At 45.8% G+C, this 25,337-nt stretch overlaps 1 protein-coding gene across 1 annotated transcript in view; it reads left to right on the top strand.

The window, feature by feature from the left end:
• The window catches only part of LRRC75A (leucine rich repeat containing 75A), a 192,807-nt gene that overhangs the window by 92,483 nt on the left and 74,987 nt on the right, over positions 1 to 25,337 (top strand). The gene's annotated exons all lie outside the window — the stretch shown is intronic.

Raw genomic sequence — 25,337 nt, 5'->3', positions numbered from 1 at the left:
AAAGGTGCCATAAGATTTTTTTCTGTTCGACTCCCATTCGTAAACTGTACCCGTCACTGTGGTATCTGAGCATCTTCATCATTAACTTCCAGCTGGGCAATGTGCAGAGATGGGGCTATGCAACTCTGACCAATAGCTTATCCGAAGATCAGGCTGCCATTCCCATTTGTCAGACCCTCTAATGCTCACAAACCCCTTGTGAGGTAGGTAGGGATGGTCATCCCCATTCTGCAGAGAGGGAAACGGAGTCACAAAAGATTTGATGTCTTCAAATATGTTAAAGGCTGTTATAAAGAGGGGGGGGGATCAAGTGTTCTCCAGCTACGTCTACACTTGAAACGTTACAGCTGCAATGCTGCACTGTTGATGCTTACCGTAGAACCTCCGAGTCACAAACACCTTGGGAATGGAGGTTGTTCGTAACTCTGAACAAAACGTTATGGTTCTTTCAAAACTTTACAACTGTCAAGGTTCCTCCCCCACTCTGAACTCTAGGGTACAGATGTGGGGACCTGCATGAAAAAAACCTCCTAAGCTTATCTTTACCAGCTTAGGTCAAAACTTCCCCAAGGTACAAAATATTCCCCCCGTTGTCCTTGGACTGGCCGCTACCACCACCAAACTAATACTGGTTACTGGGGAAGAGCTGTTTGGACGCGTCCTTCCCCCCAAAATACTTCCCAAAACCTTGCACCCCACTTCCTGGACAAGGTTTGGTAAAAAGCCTCACCAATTTGCCTAGGTGACTACAGACCCAGACCCTTGGATCTTAAGAACAATGAACAATCCTCCCAACACTTGCACCCCCCCTTCCCTGGGAAATGTTGGATAAAAAGCCTCACCAATTTGCATAGGTGACCACAGACCCAAACCCTTGGATCTGAGGACAATGAAAAAGCATTCAGTGTTTTACAAGAAGACTTTTAATAAAAAATAGAAGTAAATAGAAATAAAGAAATCCCCCCTGTAAAATCAGAATGGTAGATATCTTACAGGGTAATTAGATTCAAAAACATAGAGAACCCCTCTAGGCAAAACCTTAAGTTACAAAAAAGATACACAGACAGAAATAGTTATTCTATTCAGCACAATTCTTTTCTCAGCCATTTAAAGAAATCATAATCTAACACATACCTAGCTAGATTACTTACTAAAAGTTCTAAGGCTCCATTCCTGGTCTATCCCTGGCAGAAACCAGCATATAGACAGACACACAGACCCTTTGTTTCTCTCCCTCCTCCCAGCTTTTGAAAGTATCTTGTCTCCTCATTGGTCATTTTGGTCAGGTGCCAGCGAGGTTACCTTTAGCTTCTTAACCCTTTACAGGTGAGAGGAGCTTTCCCCTGGCCAGGAGGGATTTCAAAGGGGTTTACCCTTCCCTTTATATTTATGACAACAACTGAACATTGACTTTTAATACAGCCCCTGAAACTTTATTATGCAGAAGAAAAATGCTACTTTTAACCATCTTAGTTTAAATGAAACAAGCACAGAAACAGTTTCCTTACCGTCAAATCTTTTTTTTTTAAACTTTCCCTTTCTTTTTTAGTAGGTTACGTTTAACACAGTACTGTACTGTATTTGCTTGTTTTGTTTTGCTTTGGGTTTTGGTTTTGGTTTGGTCTCTGTGCTGCTGCTTGATTGCGTACTTCTGGTTCCAAATGGGGTGTGTGGTTGACAGGTCAGTTCGTAACTCTGGTGTGCGTATCTAGAGTGACCATAGGGGTTCTCCCATTACACTAGGTAAACCGCATCCCTGAGAGGCAGTAGGCAGCTATTCTTCCATTGACCTATAGCTGTCTACACCGGGGCTCAGGATGGCTTAACTATGTCTCACAGGGGTATGGATTTTTCACCCCCTGAGAGATGTAGCTATGCCGATGTAACTTTTCAGTGTAGACCAGCCCTCTGTGTCCACTGAAGGTAGGACAAGAAGCAATGAGCTTAATCTGCAGCAAGGGTGATTTAGGTTAGATATTAGGAATTTTTTTTTTTTTTTTACCTGTTAGGATAGTTAAGCTTTAGCATAGGCTTGCAAGAGAGGTTGTGGAATCCCCATCGTTGGAGGCTTCAAAGCACAGGTTAGACAAACACCTGTCATGGATGGTTTAGGGTTACTTGGTTCTGCCGCAGGGCGCTGGACTTGATGACCTCTCAAGGACCCTTCCAACCAACATTTTTGTGATTCTATGTCACTGCACAATATCTTCCTGTCAGATCCCAGAACAGAAACCAGGCTTTCCCAGCGCGCAGCCCTGCATTTTGGGCACTAGACCATTTGGCCCCAGTTGAGATTTCTGTGCAGACAGTGTCTCTTACACAAATACATTGGAAATGACATGAGAGATTAGAAAAGGCAGTTACAAAAGCTAATCAAACCATGACTCTCTGTCTCTCTGCCTTCAAATTAAATTGGCGGAGGCTTTTAGCAGCAGGCTTAGTGAGAGGAGTGACCATTGGCCTTGTCCTTCATTTCTTTTATGCTGTAATTTCAGCTCTCTTCCCTGTAAACACTGGCTGATTTGGTTTAGCTTTATTGATTGGTCTTTGAAAAGAAAGTCCTCATTTCATTAATTCGGTTTTGCTTGGCGTTCTGTATTTGATTTTTCCAGATGAGATGGGAGGTAGGTTTAATCCATAATTACACGTAGCTTTCTGCTCTCAGAAATCCAGGGCTTCCCAGACAATATGGCTGCTGCTCTTTGATATGTTGCTGTCTTTCCTGTCCCTGAGTGTGCTTGGGCTTCTGAGGTATCAAAGTTTTCTTTTGTGAAAATGACTTACAATAGTCCCCTGCGTCTTTCCTTCCTGCTGTGTCTCCTATTGGTAACTCTTGTCCCTTGGCTCTGTTCCCTGACTGGATTGTCCTCCAAGCCCAGCCATGTTTTGACACCATTTTTTTTTTTTTTTTGCATAGTATGAGTATAACTTGTAGGTATCAGTTCTGCGCTTGAGAAACAATCCATTTCCAGAGAGAACTGAGTCATACCAGCTTAACTGGTGACATGGTCCACTTATAAAAAGAACTGTACTACCACTAACAAAGCCGCTATGTATTTCTCCAAGATCTGACTGCCTATACAGTCAGTTACATGGAACCTGTATGATGAACTTCACCACTACTATTTTGTGACTCATAATATTACAAATCTTAAGCAAATGTTGCTGCCTGGTGGATTCCAGTTGCTTTACATTTCCTTCTATTTGCATCACGTTTGTCTAGAAGGGATTTCCTTGGTGCTCTGGCTGATGAGGCCTGATCCATTGACTTCAGCGCGTTTTGGATTTGGCTGTTGGACCATTCCTCTGGAACTTGGCTGAGGCTTGCCCAGAAATGAATGATGGGAGAGCTTATGTAGAGTCCTTAAGGAAGCAGGGAGCCTCAGGTTTCAGTAAAAGGCTTTGTTTAACTGTTACATCAACAACTTTATGGATCAGGGTTATTTGAGACAGTGCTTAAGCAGTCTCTTTCTCCCTTAACCTCTGGCTGAGTTACTGACCTCAAATCATGGTTTAAAGCAGGGTTGAACAAACTACGGCCCATGGGCTGGATCCGGCCCATGAGCTGTTTTAAGCCGGCCCTCGAGTTCCCACTGGGGAGCAGAGTCTTGGGCTTGCCCGGCTCCAGCACTCCAGCCAGGGCACAGGGTCAGGGACCACACCACGTGGCTCCTGGAAGCAGCCGTGTGGCCCTCCCTCCAGCTCCTACATGCTCCAATGGCCCCCTCCGGCACTCCAATGGGAGCTGCAGGGGCGGTGCCTGCAGATGGGGCAGTGTGCAGAGCCGCCTGGCTGTGTCTCCACGTAGGAGCCAGAGAAGGGACATGCCGTTGCTTCTGGAAGCCGCTTGCGGTAAGCACCACTCTGAGCCTATACCCCGAGCCTCTCCCCATGTCCCAACCCCCTGCCCCAGCCCTGATCCCTCTCCCGCCCTCTGAACCCCAGCCCGGAGCACTCTCCTGCACCCCAAACTCCTCATCCCCACCCCAGAGCCCGCACCCCCCAGCTGGAGCCTTCACCTCGCCCCCGCACCCCACTTCCCCACCCCAGCCTGGAGCCCCCTCCTGCATCCTGAACTCCTCATTTCTGGCCACACCCTGGAACCCGCACCTCCAACCAGAGCCCTCACCCCTCTTGCACCCCAATCCCAATTTTGTGAGTATTCGTGGCCCACCATACGATTTGTATTCCTAGATGTGGCCCTCTGCCCAAAAAGTTTGCCCAACCCTTGTTTAAAGATTTTGAGTTACAGAGTCCACCTCTTTAGGCATTTATCTGTTTGTATGCATGTGCCATTGGACATGTTTTCATTTGCTTTCTGCTAATTTGTAACAACTGATCTGATTCATGTCAGAAAATATTTGTAATGATCTTTCTCTCTTAGGGTTTTCTATTGTGCCTATCACCGTATTAGCTATGCATTTTATTGTACTAATTAACCCAGTTTACGGTTCTGTGAATAAGACCTGTTTCTTTTCTTCATCTGTGTTTTTGTTTAATAGTCCAATCAAAGGGCAGGTAGGAAAATCCTAGCTAGTCGCACTAGACAGATAAGATGACAGGAAGAATTAGAATTCAATCTATCAGTTTCTCTTGGCGATACATGGGTATGAAACTGTTTGCTTTTTAAAACAGGATCTTTCATTGATCTGGGTGGAAAACTGAAGATTTGGCCTGAAGAGGTCTCACATTGGACTGAGCTTTTTATTTGCAAAGAACAATGGTCTCCTTTCTGACTACAGAATTACACAGGCTTGTGGGGTGTAATGATCTCCACTTGTACTGTGTGCCTTGCAATAAGACATCATTTCTTTGACTCCTCAGGGCCATTTCTTTGTACATTTTGAGTCTGAGCCATGGAAACACCGTACAATCTGACTTTGCTTTTCAGTGTATACTTCATTTACTTTCAAACCGATTTTCTTGTATTCTGACCAAATAAAGTCTGTGACTGCAAATATTAAAACCATAAGGCAGTGGCTCTCAACCTTTCCGGACTACTGTACCCTTTTCAGGAGTCTGGTTTGTCTTGCATACCCCCAAGTTTCACCTCACTTAAAAACGACTTGCTCACAAAATCAGACTTAAAAACGCAGAAGTGTCAAGCGCACTATTACTGAGGAAAAATGCTGACTTTCTCATTTTTACCATAGAATTATAAAATAAACCCATTGGAATGTCAGTATTGCTCTTATATTTCAGTGTGTAGTATATACAGCAGTATAAACAAGTCATTGTCTTTTTCATGAAATTTTAGTTTGTACTGACTTCACTAGTGCTTTTTCTGTAGCTTGTTGTTAAACAAGGGAACTATCTAGATGAGTTGCTGTATCCCCCGGAAGACTTCTGCTTACCCCCCCCCGGAGTATGCGTACCCCTGTGGAGAACCTCTACCATAAGGGGCCTTATCTGAAGCCTACTAGAAAGACTGCCATTGACTTCAGGGGCCATTGGATTAGGCCCAGAGTGCTTAATAGAGCTGTGGAAATACAGTAACTCCCCACTTAACGTCCTCTTGCTTAACGTTGTTTCGATCTTACATCCCTGCTCCATTACAGAACATGCTCCATTTAAAGTTGTGCAATGCTTTGCTATAGCATCCTTTGGCTGCCTGCTTTGTCCATGGCTGGCAGACCCACACAGATCAGTGGCTTCCTCCTGCTCCCCCCGCCTCCTGCCCGTGGCAATCAGCCTGTGGCGTTCAGGAGGGAGAGGGGAGGAGCGAGGACACGGCGTGCAGGCTCCCCCCCCCCGCCGTCTCCCGAAAGCCGCAAACCAGCTGCTTGCCACGGGCAGGAGGGAGGGGGAAGGAGGGAGGATGCGGCGTGTGGAGTAAAGGGTGGGGAAGAAGAGTCAGGTTAAAGGTGGGGGCTTGGAGAAGGGGTGGAGTGGGCAGGCTGAGGCTTGAGCCCCCCACCCCTGGTGCTTGCAGAGTAGGGGAATCTGCCACTGCTCAACCTGCTTCTCCTAGCTTACGGCACCTTCAGCTTCCTTGCCTGCTCATTGTCTCTAGCTCCAGGGGCTGTGCCTGAGTGGGGTAAGGCAGGGGCACCTCCCACCTATAGTACTGTACTGTATGGCAAAAAGAAATTTCCCTGGAACCTAACCCCCCCATTTACATTCATTCTTATGGGGAAATTGGGTTCGCTTAACATCGTTTCACTGAAAGTCGCATTTTTCAGGACCATAACTACAACGTTAAGCGAGGAGTTCCTGTACCCAGTTTCTCAGTTAGGCCACCAAACCGAAGAGTCGGAGGGGGGAAAATTGTTTAAAAGTTGACCTGACATGAAAATTTTTCAAACTTTTTGGTAAAATGAAAAAGTTGGAAAAATTTAGTTTTGGGGTGAAGGAAATGTGCTGTTTTGATTTTGGGTTGTTTTAAATGTTTCTTATAAAATAAAATTGAGGAAATCTCCAAAACGCAAAATCAGAACGTTACCCTTTGGAAAGGTGAAAACGGGATCTCTTGACACTTCTGAATTTTTTTTCCTTTTTAACTGAAACAATTTGCCAAAATCAAGCCAAATTCGCGAATTGCGTTGGTTGACCCAAGTATGCATTTTTTGGCGACAAAAGTATGGGCATGAATTTTTGTCCAGTTTTATTGCTTAGTTCCATTATGGTTCAGGCTGCAGTAGGACCCATCTGTTTTTCTGGACACAGCTGAATGAAGGCTGGAATGTAATTCTGTTCTGGCTCGTAATCACGCCCGTCACCTTGGCCTCTGAGCTCCTGGGGACAAATACAACTTCAGGTTATTCCAATGTCTGAACTCATATTGCTGGATTCGGAGTCTGCAGTGTAAGCCTTTATTACACCATTGAACAGCTGCTGTGATGCTTTCATCATGTGTCTTGCAGTATCTGGTGCTTTTTTTTAAAGCCCCAACTCCTGAATTCTTGTAGCTACATGAGAATCTCAGCTTTCTTTTTTCTTTTTCTTTTCTTTTCTTTAAGTAAAAGTCTTCACCCTTCCTGGTTGCGGAGAAAAGCTTGGGAGCATGAACCCTAAAGGCTATGAAAACAGCCAAGAGTGTTTTTTTGGATTTTTTTAAATCACATGCTTTTTCAAGTCAGTAGCATGATGGGTGTGGGGGAGGGTGACTCATACTTTTTGAATGCTTGGGGCCGGCAATGCTGCATCTGTAACTTCTCCACCCAAAGGGTGATCTTAAGAGACACTGTGAAGGCCTGAGAGGCAGAAACTTGTGACTCAGCAGGACTTCATGTGAGGCTAAGTTCAGAACCTGTCAGATAGTCTCCAAGCTCTCAGTGCGTTTCCTCTAACCTAGGACAATGGCTAATTGTTCTAATTTGGGTCAGGTCCCTGCTGGATTCCAGCATGAATTCTTTATCACGTCTCTTTAAAAATTAATTGCAACCTATTTTGCACAATGTATGGCCCTAATATGGATGACAGTACAATGTGCTCAACCCCACGTGTGAGAAACGAGTGATTCATGCCAGTTGTGTGGATCTGAAATGTAGGTTAAGGGGTAGTTTGAGATTATTGGGGTTTGGAGAAAGAAATTTGGAAGAACGCTTTTACAGGAAAGGATTTAAGGAACACGTCATTAAAACATTTAGGCATTTACTGAGTTATTCCAGTATGTGTGAGATATGAATATATTTTGAATCAAAAGCAAATCAAGTTGTAGTCATAATTTTAATACCTACCCCTTCTCATCTCCCGTTCCCAAACACTCTGCCAGCTTCGTTTAGAGTAGCCTCGGTTCTGGACTTCTGAACGACCATCTCACCTGCCCTCAGAGCCATGTAGCTGTGGCTGTTTGAAGAGAGACAGAGGTTTAAAGAGGGCAAGTCTGAGGGAGACCGCAGGGTTGGCTCTCCGTTGGCTGCAGACCGTTCATAGTGTATGTGTCTGAGGGGAAGCCTTCAAGGATTTGGTGGGGGAGGGAACCACCGATCCACGGGCTTGTGCTTCTGAGAATCTGCACTTTGTTCTTGCCATGGGTGTCCTGGGCTTAATTCTTTATATGTAGTGGGATTCAGTGACTGTGCTGCAATATGGGCATCACATCCAAGAGTTACAGGTGGAGAATGTATCTGGTTTCTCTCCATTAGAAGAGGAGCTGCTGACATTTTCAATCGTTTTTGTTTTTAATTTTTGCCACGTTGAATGTAGGCACCAGCTCGTGACCTCTTGGTGCCAGCTGGGCTAGGTAGGCTCTGCGTGTCAGCTGACCGCACAAATCCACTTTGAGTGGCTTATAGTAGTCTAGTCCTAAAGCTTAAGGCCAGAAGGGACCACCAGAACATTGTCTGACCTCCTGTGTATCACAGGCCACTAAACACACCCCCCCAGCACCCCAGAACCCAACTACTGAAATTAGACCAAAGTATCTCCCTTCAGTAGACTAGACTGTTCCGTGGAATGGGCAGAGAATAGGAGGGATGGCAGGACACAAATGCCCGAGGCTTCTGCAAAGGCAGCAAAATGATATACTCAGATAATCCTGGTAAGTGACTCTCACCCCACATGCTGCAGAGGAAGGTGAAAAGCCCCCACGTCACTGCCAGTCTGGCCTGGAGGAAAATTCCTTCCTGACCCCACCTATGGTGATCAGACAGACTTTTAGCCATGAGCTCAGTGCCACTTCAGCGTCCTGGCCCACCCTGTCCCCTGTCCCATCTCACATAACAAGGAGAGACTAACTCCCTCCCCAAATCCCAGAATATACTGGGGGCTGTAAATCCCTTCCTGACCCCTACAGGTGGCTGGTTGAAACTCTGAAGCATGAGCTTAGTTAGGAACATAAGAGACAAACCGGAAGTGAGCCCCGGGACTGCTGAGCCCTGCCCCCTACCATCACAAGCTGTCCTATCATACAGTCCCACTCAGACATTTGTCCAGCTCTCTGAGTCATAACTAATTACGTTTTGTTTGCCCCCACAACCCCTATTGGAAGGCTGCTGCAGAACCTCATCCATCGGAGGGTTAGAAACAGTCTTCTAATATCCAGTGTGAATTTGTTCACGAGTTTATGCCCATTTGTTCCTGTGCCAACGTTGCCCTTTAGGGTGTGTCTATACCGCAGTAAAACACCCACGGCTCGCCCAGGTCAGCTGACTCAGGCTCTCAGGGTTCAAGGTGGGGGGCTAAAAAGTTGCAGTGTAAACTTTTGGGCTCAGGCTGGACCCTGGGCTCTGTGACCCTCCTCCCTCACTGACCCTGAGTCAGCTTTGACCTTCGTTGCATTCATCTCTGAAATGTGTGATTGCTGCCATCTTTCCCCACCCACAGAGAGTCTTCCAAGCCTATAGCCGTAATCAAGAGCTGGCTGCTCGCTAGTACAAAGCAACGTTTCCAGCCGGTACACCCCGTGATGTTTGGCGTCTCATAACGGGAGCGGGCATGATTCAGGCATGTTTTCGTTATTTCCCAGCTGAATTAGCTCCTTTGGAGCAGAGATGGTTCTGGATCAGGGATCAGGCATGTACAGTGAATCATGGTTTCACTTTAAACCCGTTAAGCGATAGCTTAACAGCAACTCATGAATCTTTTGCGCTCCCCTGAGACAACAAGCTGCCTTTTCCTTCCTGAAAGGGAGTTGGGAGGCCATCATGGAAGAATTCATTCTGTCAGCTTTCTCTTGGTCGTTGCTGCCTACACCACCTCGAGTCATGTCTCGCTGTTCTGAAGAACCAGGCTTTATCTCTTTGACAGCCTTTCCAGCTTAAAAGGATGCTGTCAAGTAGAAGAGGCCTAAATTTTACATGAGATCTACTTATCTGAATGAGGAATGCAGGATGCTCCTGAGGTCATTGATGGCTTTAGCATATGCCTTATTGGTGGGAGCGACAGGCATCTCAAAGTTGTAGGCTTTGTGTTCTCTCTGGGTACCTGTATTGTTCTTGTTTGTTATGTTCGTTACGGGGCCAACCAAAACCAGGGACTCCTTGTACTAGGAGTGCATCCGATGTAGTGAGCTGTAGCTCACGAAAGCTTATGCTCAAATAAATTTGTTAGTCTCTAAGGTGCCACAAGTACTCCTTTTCTTTTTGTCCTCTAGATGTTTACAATATCTCCTAGGTGTGCCATTCAGGTTCAGAACTGGCCCTGTTGTGTCAGGTGCTGTAAGGCCTCAAAGATCGTAAAATCCAAGGGCCAAATCCTCAGTTGGGTAATTTGCTCTAGCTGATGGAACTATGGCAATTTACATTAGCGTGAGGATCTGGCCCAAAAGACCGTGATCATGTTCAGGTTTCCTGTGACTGCAACACTAAACTAATCTAAAGCTACAACAGAGGGGAAATTCAAATCATGTGAAACAATCCTTTTGTATACAGCATCATAACCGTATGTTTTTAAAGGGTGAAATAAGGTCAAAATAAGGTCTTCCCCCTCCCTGCCCATCTTATTTAATATTAATCGCTCCAATTCTGCAGAACAATTACTGCTCCTACTGCAGGTCGGACACCGAACTGAAGAATGCACATTTGCTGTGCGTGATCACACTGAGTATGTCTGTCTTTTATTTATGTAGGACCTACTGTACGGGCCCGATCTGGAGCTGTCAATCACTGTAGTTCTGTTGGCATCAGTGAACACTGAGGATCTGGCCCTATGTAGAGCAATCACTTTTCTTTTTTGCAGGGGGGGAAAAGTCATTCAGAGCAGGAATCTTTGCTGCTGTGCGGAGACACAAGGATATAACCATGAGAAAATGTACTTAGCAGGATTGGTAGCTTTCACTGTGTGTAATTTATTCTGCATGTTTAAGGCATCCTTTTCTTCCAAAAAGAGACCACAATGTTTGCCAAGCCCCATTGCTCTTGACTCAGATTTTGTCTGGCTGAGATAAGTCTTCCATACTACTCCCGTGCCTTACGACTGCAAAAATAAATTAATAGATACAAGAGTCTTATGCTGTCCTTTGCTGAAAGGAAGGAGTTGTTAAATAAATGATATGCTGGAGGTTGAACCAGCTGGTGAAGTGAAGCACGTTGACAAGTGAACTCAATATGCATAAGTACATAACATTGTTTCTTAGATTGCTTGGAAATCAAGAGCTTGTCCCAAGGTCAAGAACTATAATTACAAATGTTCGGCTGTTCTAAAATATGTTTGATTTTTCAGTTGAGGAGTTAATCAGTTGAAGGAACAGGGAGGGGACAAGCCTCCCAGTAAACAATGGAAGTGATAGCAGCTGACATTGGAGCCGAGGTATCTTTCTTGGACAAGTGATGTTTGTTTTGTCTTCTGCATGGGACCAGAATACGTAGATTAGATGAGGTTCGGTGTCTAGTAGAGAGGAACTGCTAGGGCTGTCCTCTTCCACTGAGCAGTGGCTGAATGGAGTGGAAATTATGCCCCACTCTCTGCTCCACTCCTCCTGCACTGGGATGAGAGGGTTTATAATGATGCCACAGAAAAAGGGAAGCTTATACTTGGCATTCACTTAGCATTTACCGTTTACATATACGTCGTGCTAGCCAGGCACTAATCTCACGACATTCCTGAGAGGTAGGTAAGTAGCAGTATCCCTATTTTACAGGCTGGGAAGCTGAGTCAGGAAGATTGAGGCCTTGTTTACATGAGAAAGCTGCACTGATTTCACTTAAATCCATTTTTAAACTCATTTGTTAAGAATGTGTGAGCGGCGGGATTGCATCATCTTAAACTGATTCCTAAGAGATTTACGCTAAACCAAAGAAGACTGGTTTAAATCATAATAAGAGTGTCCACCCAGCCTTTTGCACCAGTTAAATCAGTTTAAAATCGCCTTTAGGTAAATCAGGTGCAACTTTCTTAGATAGACGTCTCATGCGTGACTTGCTCAAGGCTGCAGAATGGAGGGGGGGGTAGGTTTAGAATTCAGCAGTTCCTGGCTCCCAGTGCAAAAACGTGTCTAGCTGGGAAGGAGCTCTGGCTAGCAATTCTCTCCCTGTTTGTGTGTATGTACGGCCCCTAGCACCATGGGGCCCTGATCTCGGTTCCAGCCTCTAGACAAATAATAATAAACATTATAAAATTATATAGAATATATAACAATTTTTAAAACCCTTGACCTTTTTCAGTGATAGCTTTTTTAAGGCCATTATAATCATCTAGTCTGATTTCTGCATGATTTAGGCCAGAGACCTGTATGACAATCAAAAAAGACACCCCATCCCCCCAAAGATATAGGAACCCGTCCCAGAAGGTGTTAATATCATTAGCTCTGTGAAGGACTGAGCTTGACTTGGGGTGAGTCAGTCCTGTAAAGCCGAGGAAAGGAGAGGATGGGCCAAGAAGGGAACTAGTAACCTCGATGTGATGCCGGTGGATTACCCTGGCCAATATGTTAAGTATTCATGAAGGGTTAAAACCTATCGTCCTCGCTCAGGCAAATCTGATTTCCCAAGGGAGTTTTGAGTGAGTGTCAGCGGGCTGAGTAAGGACCTCAGGGTCTGGCTGATTTAAAGTAAATGAGATGAAGACGTGACAATCGGTTGGTGAATGAGCACTAGACTGAGGAGCAATAAACACATGGATCTGAGAGTTACTGGCCCTGACTAATGTGCCCAGCCTCACCATCTTCTGGGATGGACTGAAGCAGTGACAGGCAGAAGATGGCGGGGGCGAGACTAGTTGAGTTTCTGGTGAATGCACCTGATGTTAAGGATCCTGGGGGGTGGGAATGCAGTGCTGTCCTCGGGCATGGTGATGTGTTTGTGTGGTCTGCTTTGCATTGAGAATGAAGCAAAGGAGCTTTCCTAGTCCAGCTCTCCTGACTCCCTGCAGGACTCCTTTTTTTCTTCTCCCCTGTGTAAAGGCCCTTGGCCAGGGACCTCACTGGATAAAGGAGGAGGGTTGCTGTGTTAACTGCTGCAGAGTGCCAAAGCCTTCCACAGCCTCCAGGAGGAAGGACGAGGGGATGGAAAAACAAAGCTCACTGCCCATAGACTACACACATCCCACTTCTCCCTTACAATCCTATTACAACTGACCTTAAACCCCCCACACCCCCGCTACGGCCTCTGGGTGGATTCACTTTCCCTGCATGCTTGTGCCAGTGGAGAGCTGGTTTCTCTTCCCAATCCAAGGTGTTAGATGTCTGTCCTCCCTCATAGTATAACCCAATGCCAGTCTCCCTGGGCTCTGAGCACCCCCAAGTTGTAGTATTGTCCTGAGGGAGAGGAGTGTCTGCGTGTGTGTGTGTCTCTCTCACACCCCAGCTATGAATCTCTTCATTCTGATCTCTCTGAATGTGCTGACCGTGAGCAGGGACGAGTGGGCACTTTCGTAGATGTACATTGCATTTCTGCCGGAATGGCTGCTGAAGTCATTCTACCATAACATGCCAGTGGGTTCCCCCTCCATTCTGATCAGGGCTCTGAATAACTGAATTACAGTAATGAGGAGTAATTCCTCGGGCTGTGTGCAGCATTGCCATGCAGTCTGCAGCAAGCTGTCAGCATCTCTCTCCTGTCTGTCTCTCTCTCTCTCTCTCTCTCTCTAGCCAGTGCACTAATCTCCTACTGCCTCTCCAGTTACAGTTACAATGTTGGTTTATAAAGGAAACCTAGCTTCAAACCTCCTTGACTTCAGATTTGTTTTTTAAGTGATAGAATTTCAGCTAATGAGGTTCAGGGCTTGGTGCCGTTACTGTGGCTTGTTTCCGAGTTAGTCTTAAAGGGACACTGTTCACTTAAATCTCCCTTCACCCCCCCCCCCCAATCATTTATGATGATTAAATCTAGTTTGTTTTTGTTTGCTTGTAGCCTGAAATGTGGGCAGCGTTATCCCTAGAAAATCAGAGCAACCAAGTCAATGTGAGCAATTGCTTTGGCAAGTTGAGCCCATTTTGCTGTCTGCAAATTATCCACAGACTTAGTGTTTGATAAATGTGTCCTTTATTCTCTGTGATTTCACGAATATTTATGCCAACATACTTCAGCCCGTGGATCACTTGGGGAACAGATTGCTGGGTCTGTTGCCTCTTGAGTCATCCCTTGTGCTGTGTGATTCGTCACCTGCATGCTGTTGTTTTGCTTCTCTGATCCAATGCCTCTGATGCAGAGAGATTTCATGGGGGCCGCATGGACGCGCATTGCAGGTGCTTGCGGGAAGGCACTTTTGCATGAGTATTCAAGACGTATGCCTGCTCTCTCTCCCTACATTGTCCCAAACCAACCCTTGCTTGCATGAACGCTGAGGGGAAAGCGAATCCCACTGCTTCGTGAATATCTTTAACTTATGGTTTTTTGTGCCATTCACCCAGCTCTAGTGTGAGACGTGAAAGGGGAAAACAAACCAGAGAGCAAGAACGATACCGACCTACCTGCTTCCACCCTCCAAACTGGGTGAAATAACCTGATTCACCTGCTGCTGTTTGTTTCTGAAAGTTCCTTTCCTTTGGGAGTAGTCTTAGCTGTACTTAACTGAATAGCTATGTCCACTCTGTCCAGAGAGGGGCAGGTGAATGTCTGTCTGATTTATGCATGCCTGCCTGCTACATTCACTTGGCTGCCTCATGTAGAAACTATGCATAAACAGAATTAAGTCTCTATGTAAAACAGCTGTTTCTCCTTGGGGGGAACCTTTTTTCCCCCATTTTGCTGTCCATCTGCTCAGCAACTGTACCTTTGAAAGCAAGAAATAGCAAATAACATTACATTTTTATCTTTAAAAACCGCACTCACCCCATCTTTGTGCGGGGGGGAGATGATTTCCCCCATTTCATTTGGGTCGGGAGCTAAAGTTTTAGCAATTGGTTTGGGCATTTGTGTCAGCTACTTCCTAGAATGCTATCCATGGTCTGCCAGCAGAGGCGTCACGTTGTTTGTATCACAGTAGCACGAAAGAGCCCTGGTCAGGGGCCAGGACACCACTGTGCTAGGTGCTGTACAAATACAGAACAAAAAGATGCTCCCTGCTCCAAAGAGCTTCCAATCAAAGTAGGAGACGGGACAACAGATGGATGCGTACAAAAACGGGAGAGTACAAGGTATCATCAGTGAGACAGTATTGGCCGCCGGGACAGGCAGTGCTCTCAGCACACCAGGAGCCTAACTGGTCACGGTTCTGTAGGCCTCGCAGCAACGGAGAGTTTTGAAGGACAATGAGGTCGTCGTGTGGATGTTTAAGGGAGCTTCCCTCTCCTTCTCTCCTCCCCCCCCCCCCCCCCCAAGCATGAGGGGCAGCAGAGAAGAAAGCACGAAGGGGCTCGTTTGAAAATGCAACGAGTGACTGACTGGAGGATGGTATCTTGGGCCGATCAGCGCAGGGTCAACTTGGCTTGTCCTGGTGGGGTCTCCAATTCATTTTTCAGGAGGAATCACACTCCAGGGAGGGTGCAGTGGGAGTCTGGCAAAGCGGGGTTCCTGAGACAGTGAGTCTCTGCATGACACCTGGAAGTAATCAGTGAAAGAGGAAAAAGCAGAGGTGGTCTCAAACCGAAGCCCAGGTCCCCAGACACCCTGAACTTCGGGGACAGTCCAGCCTGGATCCTGAACTTTATGGCATAGGCTCTAAGCACAAGTCGTGCCACACTCCTCAGTCTGTGGGTGGGGTCTGGAATTTTAGGGTTTCAAGTGGAGTGCTTGTGATGGGAAATCGCAGTGGCTTCTGTCACAAATATGATCCCAATGTTCCTGTGAGTGCTGACTGCCCCCGTTCCAACTAGACTTCACGCGTCTCCCACCAAAACCCATCACATCTAATGCTGCACCTCTGACAGGCATAAAATGGCCTTGTGGTCTTTGCATTGTCAAGGTTTTGATGGTGCCTTAGTTACAGATTGTCTATTTGCACCACGATTTCAGAACACCTAAGATTGTGTGTGTTTACAGGGGGGAATGGCCCAATTTCCTGTTGCTTTTCCTCTCCGATCAGATCTGTGTTTGATTGTAGGATTTTTCAGCTAGATGTCTCTGCTTGCTCATACCGGTAACTGCAATCAATGATGACAGTCAAGTTGCAGTGGGGGAGGTTTAGGTTGGATATTAGGAAAAACTTTTTCACTAGGAGGGTGGTGAAACACTGGAATGCGTTGCCTAGGGAGGTGGTAGAATCTCCTTCCTTAGAAGTTTTTAAGGTCAGGCTTGACAAAGCCCTGGCTGGGATGATTTAATTGGGGGTTGGTCCTGCTTTGAGCAGAGGTTGGACTAGATGACCTCCTGAGGTCCCTTCCAACCCTAATATTCTATGATGGGGCTGCCTGTGCGGATCGAGGGGAGAATAGACTCTGCGAAGTACAGGCATAACATCTCTGTAGGGCATTTACCCAGAGTCCAGTAAGGGGCAGTGTGCAGCTGGCCCCACCCCAGGGGGAGGAATTCCGTCTCTGGAAGCTCCCAAGCATAGTAGTGCACATATGTCCCTTTGGATGGTGCACCTGGACAGCTCCATGGGCCGGGGAGGGCAGGGGTATGACCTCTCTCTACTTCCCCTGCCCCTCTCTTTGGGCTGATTTGCTTCACAGGCTGCTTGCAGTGCTCCCTGGCCCACCAAGTGTTGGGGGATGGCTCTTTGGTCTCTCTCCTCCTCCCCCATCCATCTGTGCTGGGGTCAGAGACAGCCCAGCTCTTAACCAGCCTTGCAACAGCCGCAAGGGGTCTAAATGCCAAGTTGACAAGTGCTGAAGAATAAAGGGATTTCGGTCAGTGCACAGCGCCCCCTCTGGGGTGCAGCCCAGCAGCTGTTGTGCCCCAGTAACGCTACACACCAACTTTTAAGAAGTGAAGCAAAGGAGTGCTTCTGCAGAGGAATGTAGGTCAGCAAAATATCATTACCCAGGTTGGACCATGTCCAGGACATCTGTAATAACCACAAGTGGTCAGGCCCTAGAGTCTGCTTCTAGAGTCACGTAAAAGCTCTCCTTTGCCATGATTTCTGCATGGAGCCTGACAGCAGTCAGTACGCCGAGAGCACTGCTGAACAGTGTTGTCGTCTGGTTTCCTGGTTGCTCCCCTCTCTGGATCCAGCTCTTGTCGTATGTTTAGATGGTAAGCTCTGTGGGGCGGGGACCTTTTTTGTTTGTTCTGCATTAGTACAGTGCCCAGCACAATGGGGCCCGTGACATGGGGCGCCTGGGGCAACCACAATACAAATATTAGATAACATTAGTGTATCATTTGCAAGATAACACCCCGACCACCCAGTAACCCCATAATTGGGTCATTGCTTCAATATTAGAGCTCTGTATTCAGCTTCCAGAGGAACCCAAATAAAATTCGATATCTTAGCATTTATCCTTAGCATTCCCTGGCTTTTCTGCTCCAGGGAATCATTGCTGAGACCAAAATAAGACCGACTCTGGTCTTCTCCTGGTGTCTCCCCCATCCAGAAGTTGGAATGCCGTGAAAAGGTCAGATCTGTCATGATTTCAGCTCCCAACACAACTCCCTGACATCTGTAAATACAAACAGACGCATTCAGCAGCAGCACTGGAAGCCAGAACCCACCCCGACCCAGTTTAGTAGTGGCACAGAGAGAAGGACCACACTACTGATCACGAAGAGCACTTCCTGCTGCTCTTAAGTTTGCCTTGGAGGTCTCCCATCTACGAATAAATGGCCAGTCAGGGTGATTTTGCTGCAGTTGGCATGCCGGGTAGATCTTGTGTGTTATATTTGAAGAGCTCCCGATTAGGGCTGGCGGGGTTACAAGAATTCTATTTTATGCAAGATGGCGAGGTTTTGGAATTTGTGCTTTTGTGCTGACTTGAACCTGTCTCTCTGACATGCCAGGTGAGTGCCCCAAGCACCAGGTTATAGGCTATTCTAGGGTGTCGCTCATGCTCGCTCTGACCAGAAGTTCCATACTGTACTTGAGAGAACCTTCCCAATTAAAGTTTCCTTAAAACTTTTCTGCAAAAAGTTTTGCTTTCGTGGACTCGGCATTTTTCACCAAAGAAACGTTTTGTTGAAAAATTCCCAACCAGCTCTGCTCTAGCAAATGTATTCTAGCTCTGTCCTGACATTCAGAGTTTGGAGAAAGCCCTGCAGCCAGTGTGGCGTGCATTGCAGCATCGCTGTAGGGAACCGATCTGACCTGGTCTGGCTCATTTGTCTCTGAAAATTGCTTGCGACAGCAGAGAGGGCAGAGCCCGTACGCGGAAACAGTTGGAGTATTTGGATAAAGTTGAAATTCGTTACATCTAATTGGAGTGTGGGATAAATCAGATCAAGTCAGTTTGCCCCGTACGACTCTGCTCAGTCCAAGGGGAATGCTCACGGTCAGATGGCGGTAATGGTTCTTGGAGAGCCAAAAGCGGAAAAACTCCAGTGCTCCTGGGCCAGGGAATTAGATTATCCAGATGTTCTGTAATGTGCTTGGGCGTTCTGCGTGCAAAAGCCATATGGAAGCCTGCACGTTTTGGATCTTCTTTTTCTAACAAGTATCTTAAAATCCCATGCAAAAAACCCCAATAATAATGCCAATGAGGGATGAAAATATCTCACTGATTGAGCTCTTCTGTATTCCCTGTATGGCTTAGAGCCCTGCAGCAGCATGCAAAGGGTTGGCATGGGACAGGTTGTAGGTATCTGCATCTAGGCAAAGCTGCCTCTTTTGCCCATAGTGTGAGATTTGTGTTGGGGAGCATTGGGGTCTCCATGTAGCTGCTCCACAGCCTGGGGCGAGGTTCTTTTTTCCTGATCTCTCTTGTGCATCTGCCCAGCATGCAGACCTGCTTCCCAGGCCTAGGGCTGGGCCCAGGAGTTTGTCTAAGGTGCATATAGTTCTCATAGGATGACGATATACTGAGCACACCAAAGGCTCCCTCCCCATTAGGGTCAGCCACAGACAGCTCAAATGTTTTAACTAGGGCTGTCGATTAATCACAGTTTTAATCGCACTGTTAACAGAATGCCAATTCAAATGTATTAAATATTTTGGATGTTTTTCTACATTTCAAATATTTGATTTCAGTTTACAACACAGAATACAAAGTGTACACTGCTCACTTTATATTATTCTTATTACAAATATTTGCACTGTAAAAATGATAAACAAAAGAAATAGTATTTTTCAGTTCACCTCATACAAGTACTGTAGTGCAATCTCTATCCTGAAAGTGCAACTTACAAATGTCGATTTTATTTTTTTGTTATATAACTGCACTCAAAAACAAAACAGTGTGAAACTTTATTGCCTACAAGTCATAGAATCATAGAATATCAGGGTTGGAAGGGACCCCAGAAGGTCATCTAGTCCAACCCCCTGCTCAAAGCAGGACCAATTCCCAGTTAAATCATCCCAGCCAGGGCTTTGTCAAGCCTGACCTTAAAAACCTCTAAGGAAGGAGATTCTACCACCTCCCTAGGTAACGCATTCCAGTGTTTCACCACCCTCTTAGTGAAAAAGTTTTTCCTAATATCCAATCTAAACCTCCCCCACTGCTCAATCCTACTTCTTGAAGTCCACTCAATCCTACTTCTTGTTCAGTCAATCGCTAAGACAAGTTTGTTTACATTTACAGGAGATACTGCTGTCCACTTCTTATTTACAATGTCACCTGAAAATGAGAACAGATGGTCACATGGCACTATTGTAGCTGGCAACAATGTTACAAGCCTGACTCTCTACAGCTCAAATGAAAGAGCCGGTTTCTGTAGCTGGAGCCTTCAGTGGACCCATATCCTCTGTGGATTGGGCCCAGCAGGAGACGTGTCATACACACCGACCCGTGGGTTTACACCTACACTAATTGCAAAATCACGTTTAAAGCCACGTTAGTGAACGCACTGCCAATCGTGGTTCTGTTTTCCTAGACTCCTCCAGCTCAGCCATTGATTCAGTGGGCAAGTCACTTACCTCCCCTGGCTGGATAGTGCTTTGAGCTTCGGATATGAAAGAGGCTATATAAATGCAGGCGTTGTGATTAAAGCTTGCTACCAAAGAAGTACAGAGCTGCTGCCATCCCGAAGTGGCTGCCTGTTCAGAGCAATCATTTAAGAACAAGTTCCACAGATTGACTGTACGTTGTGTGAAGAAATACTTTAGTTTGTTTGTTTTAAACCTGCTGCCTATTCATTTCCTTTGGTGACACCTGGTTCTTGTGTTAGGAGGAGGAGTAAATAACACTTCCTTATTTACTTTCTCCACGGCCGTCATGATTTTATAGACCTCTGTCATATCTCCCCCTTAGTCATCTCTTTTCCAAGCTGAAACGTCCCAGTCTTATTAATCTCTCCTCTTACGGAAGCTGTTCCATACCCCTAATCATTTTTATTGCTCTTTTCTGAACCTTTTACAATTCCAATATATCTTTCTTGAGATGGGGCGACCACGCAGTCTTCAAGGTGTGGGCGTACCATGGATTTATATAGAGGCAACATGATATTTTCTGTCTTATTATCTGTCCCTTTCTTAAGGATTCCCAACATTCTGTTTGCTTTTTTGACTGCTGCTGCACAGTGAGTAGATGTTTTCAGCGAACTATCCACAGTGACTCCAAGATCTTTTTGAGTGGTAACAGCTAATTTAGACCCCATCATTTTATATGTATAGCTGGGATTATGTTTTCCTATCGACATTCAATTTCATTTGCAATATAATGGGTGATTTAAAAGCCAGGTTTTCTCACTGTAAGCAATCACTGTTGGTTTTCAGGAGAGGGGTGGGTAGGAATGTCATGGTAATGCTGTGTGCTGAGAGCCCCAAATATCAAGGGACAGTCTGAGGTTACCCCCGCCCTGCAGTTGAAAATCTATACCTTTAAAGAAATCTCATGGCTAGCTGTGATCTATCCTAAGTATAACCCATTTGAATGACCCTAGTCTGTCCCCTCCCTGAAAGGGGATGAATGAGAGGGGAAAGCCAAAGGCCTACAGTGGCTTGAACTTGAGCTGTGACTGCTTTCTCATGCTTTCCTGTGGGGGCTTGTGAGCCAGTTCTGCTAAAACAGGGATCTTCTCACCTTGCTCCTACCTCCAGCTTGCACCCAGTACTCAAGCCTGCCTTGAATGAAGCACAATCTGACAGAGAGGTTTGGATCGGAACAAGCCCGTGCCCTGCCCTCGCATCTTCCAGCTTAGTACCTCAAATTGCTCTACCCACATTCATGAATGGAGCCTTTCTCAACCCTCCTGCTGGGACTTCTCCTCACTAAATCGTTTAGAAGAGATGGGCCAGGACGTGAAGTAGTTTAGATCCAGTCCTCCAGCAGAGCGTGAGGGGCTTTGGATCCAGTGTCCTGGGCTGGACACATTTTTGCTTTTGATGTTCACATAAATCAATTCTCCCACGAGCAGAGCTTGAGAACCTGTGCGTCACTTTGTAGGAGTTTTTCTTTACTCTGATCGCAGAGAATTAGGCTGCTCCCACTGATTTCCCCTCCCTTCCCTCTCCCCCCGGTACATTTGCGTTAGAACTACCTTGTGTTTCTGTCATTCTTTGCCGTTTTGTCACATTTCTCTTGTGAGTCATTTTTCTCCCCCACCTCCGCACCGTTTAATTGCAGCTTTCAGGATAATATTGGGGATAATTTTCAGCATAATATTGTGACACGGCTGCCGCCTTTTGTACAGTGTTTAACCGTTCCATTTTCTTTCCAACAAAGAACGTAAGGAGGTTTCCAAGACCGAGATCCCAGGCTCTCCGAGTCAGTACTTTGAACTCCCTGATCGTGCTAAAGACTGAATCCATTACCCAAGTGGCTGTTTCGTCGTTCAAGCTTTGCCTGAATGAAATGAACGAAATGAAGGCTGACTGCAACAAGCTACTTGCAATGGATCCTGCTACCATATGCAGCAGACTCCCACGCACAGCATATGAAGTTTGTTTATACCAGGTCACATTCAGTTTTCCTTGATGGCCATTGCAAAAAGGGAGGATGGATGGCCTTGCAGTTGAGATGCTGGATTTGGCCTCAAGCTCTCTGGATTCAGTTTTCAGCTGTGCCACAGACTTCTTGTCTGGCTTGGGGCGAGTCCCGGAGGGTCTGTCTGCTCTGAAGTTGGGAGGCGCGATTGCAGCTTAGCTTCGCTCGCTAAAAATAGCAGTGTAGCTGCAGCGAGGTGGACTAGCCACCTGAGTATAGTCCCACCTGGGACCCTACCTACGTATTCAGGGGAGGAGCCTGAGCAAGCCTGGCTACACAGCTATTTGTAGAGAGCTAGCTTCATCATCGCGACGTTGTTTGCTGACGCGTGCTCTCCTAATTGCAACACCCTTAGGACTTCTCTAGATGGGGAGTTAATGCAGAGTAGCTAGTACTCACCAGCTACGCGGGGCTTCTCTCCCATGTAGACAAGCCCTAAATCTCTCTGTGCATCAATTGTGCCCCTGTAAAATCTGGAATAATATTTCCCCACCTCAGAGGAGTTTGTGAGGATAAGCACGTCAGAGGCACGCAGATGCTGTGACAACAGAGGCCATATAAACATCTAATTAGAGAGAAAAATAGTAACATGCTGGCCCATTGTACAAGGTTTGAATTTGGACAAAATGATAGGCTCAGAGGTAGAAGAGCTTGTCAGTCCCTCTGCCAGCTCAGAATTCTTCCGTGGAGTTTCCAGCGTTTTGCCCTGCCCAGTTGATGGAGCTTCTACCACCTCTTTCGCCTTTCAGAACAGTTGGGTCCTGAGCACATCTGAAAATCGAGGGTGAAATCACAGCCCTGTTGAAATCAGCTGGAGTGTGCCCATTGGCTTCAGTCGGGCCAGGAGTTCACCCTTGGCCCTTGTCTTGATGCTTAAATGGGAGTTGAGCTCTTTTGAAATTCTGGCCACTTGTGTGGAATGAGAGTCTGTAGACACCAGTCGATAGGATTCTGCATGGACTGCAGGATGATCAGGGCTTTCCTGAGAAGTAGCGCAATAACACCACTTTTACCAGAGATGTAAGTCCAAATCTGAATACAGATGCAGCCAATAGGCACCTCTGAGGTTATAACAGCAAGTGGCCTAGCATGAGCCACAGTCTCCAGAAAGATCAATGAAAAACCACCAAACTTCTCTTTATGGAAAAAAAAAAAAAAAAAGATTGAATGCTGGATTTACTGAATCTTCGCGTTTATTGTTTTTGTATCTGCCTTTTGGAGACTCAATGTCTATTTTTCTGAGCTGGGCGTCTGGTAGATCATTGGAGAGGTGACAATTTGTTGGACTGCGTGCAAAACTCCACAGCAGTTGTTTGTTATCCAGCATACGAAGCAGAGCAGTGTCTCAACAAGAACACAATAGCTTTCTCTGCATGCGTCTCCCTTTCTCTCTAGTTGGGTTCCTTTATGCATTGTCAGCGTGGAAGGAAACAGTTGTTGGAGCAGGAATACAGGGTCCTACCTAGCTATTCAATCAATCCTGAGCCTACAAATATTAATCCCAAGGGGGAAGCTTTTGTTTTGCATCGTAGATGTCAAATTCACTTTAGTTTTTATAGTGCTGTATTGACTTTTTCATGATGTTTTATTTTATTCTGTTCGACTTGTTTGTGTAGCCGTCCGAGTGCCTGGCTGTGGGGGAAGGGTGCTTTATACAGGAAGTTGTAACTGTTGTTCATCAAGAGTGCTAGCCAAATGGTTTCCGTGAGATGTGGAAGAAAATGGCAAAGTTTCTGGAGATGCTTAAAACCCAGTTAATCTGGGACAGTGGCTGCCCAATGAGGTCACTGGTTTTGCAGAGATTGTCCCTTGAACGAACCTGGCATGTGAGCCATTCCCAAACACTAGGAGAGTTCAGATCTGGATCCAAACTTTATCACGTGGCCTTGTGTCTGTAACAGGCAATCACAAAATTGGATACTGAACACCCATGAATTTTGGAGGCATTCAGATCTGTACTCAAGTTGAGTAGATTGGGCCCCTCCACATTTTAAGTGTCTTAATAAGTGGGCCCACAACTCCTAATCATTTGAGAGCCTCTGCAGAAGAGTCCTGAATATCATATGCGGGTCAGTCTTCATGGACTGTTGGAATAGCCATGCTTCCAGTGATGGAGTCAGAGTTAGAACCACTTGCAATGTATATGAGCCATGTGGGTTCTGTGATGATAATGAGATCCCTGTTTGTGCTCTGTTCAGTTTTTCATTCAAATTTTGTTCTGATGCCAGTGCAGACAGAGCCCTGGCACATTAAAAACATTGCTCAGAAAATTCGCAGTGCGTTTAGCTATTAGAAGAAATGTCACCACAAGGGGCTGAGTGATTTATATTCTGAATAAAGCACTTTTCATTGGTTTCTCGTTTCCCATTTTATTTCATGACAAACTACTTTCTTTCCCTTTAATCAAAAGGGAACAAACAACCCACAGACCTAATAATAAATTACTTGGGGAGGCCTTAGGTTTTGTAGGTGTAGAAATTTGTGGCATTTTCCTCTCATTTTTAGAGGTCCTGAAGGGACCTGAATGAGGAAAGCTGAAGTTGGCAGAGCAGGTGGGGAATATTTAGAGGGAGTAGACTCCTGCTCTATCTTCCAGAGATGTTTTGAGGTTTAACTAATGAAGGATTGCACAGTGCTTTGAGATCCTCCAGTGCAATAGGCAATAGGAAGTTCTCCAAATTTTTTGGTGCTTATTCAAAACACCAAACTTCCTAGTGTTCATCTATCACTGATTAAAAGGAACTCTGGAGTGTGTAGCAATGGACCTAATACAACTGAGTGTTATGGGGCCCTATCCTGAGAGGTGGTAGAAAGAAATGTAACTCCTGCTAAGTCCTCTCTCTCTCTCTTCTGATGTAATGTAGACCCTGATTTAGGAAACTATCAGTGTTGAAGAAAGTACTTAGGCATGTGCTTAACTTTAGCTTGTGCGTAAGTACTTTCCTGAATAGCTCTGTGCTTAAGCATATGCTTAAGTACCAGAAATGGGTCCCTAATCTCTAAACTCAAATCAACAGGTGTGGCTGCTAGCCGCCTTTTAAAGTTCAGGTGTCAAGTCATTCTGAAACTGCTTCCAACTCCTCTCTGACATTAATCTTCCCTTAAAGCTGACTGTTATTACAAAGATTCTTTGAGTTTTTCCCTGAGCTGTTGAAAGCATCCATCTTTGCCTCCTGTCCCAGATGAGGGATGGGATGCAGAAGATACTACTAATTCCATCCCTTCCCTCTATCAGTTCATACAGATAACAATAGCTGGCTGTCTTTGCTGAATTAAATCAGCTCTTGATTGATCTATGTTGCCTTATGGGCCCCTAGGTATGTCTTGGAATGAACTGCCCCAGTTTCTGTTCTTTCTGACAAAGCTTAGGACCTTCCAGAGTGGGTGGAACAGTTTAGTGAAACACCATGAGCCTTATGCTAAGTCTTCTGCCCCGGTCATTCTAGATGCACAATTTTTTCTGAAGTGGTTTGCGAAGAGAAATCGATGTACTGTATATACTTGTTCATAAGCCGAATTTTTTTGGTAAAAAAGTGAAGCATTAAAGAGAGGGGGTTGGCTT

Source organism: Lepidochelys kempii, chromosome 17 (genome assembly GCF_965140285.1).
Source record: "Lepidochelys kempii isolate rLepKem1 chromosome 17, rLepKem1.hap1, whole genome shotgun sequence".
NCBI classification, from domain to species: domain Eukaryota; kingdom Metazoa; phylum Chordata; order Testudines; family Cheloniidae; genus Lepidochelys; species Lepidochelys kempii.
This window is presented reverse-complemented; position numbering and strand designations above follow the sequence as displayed.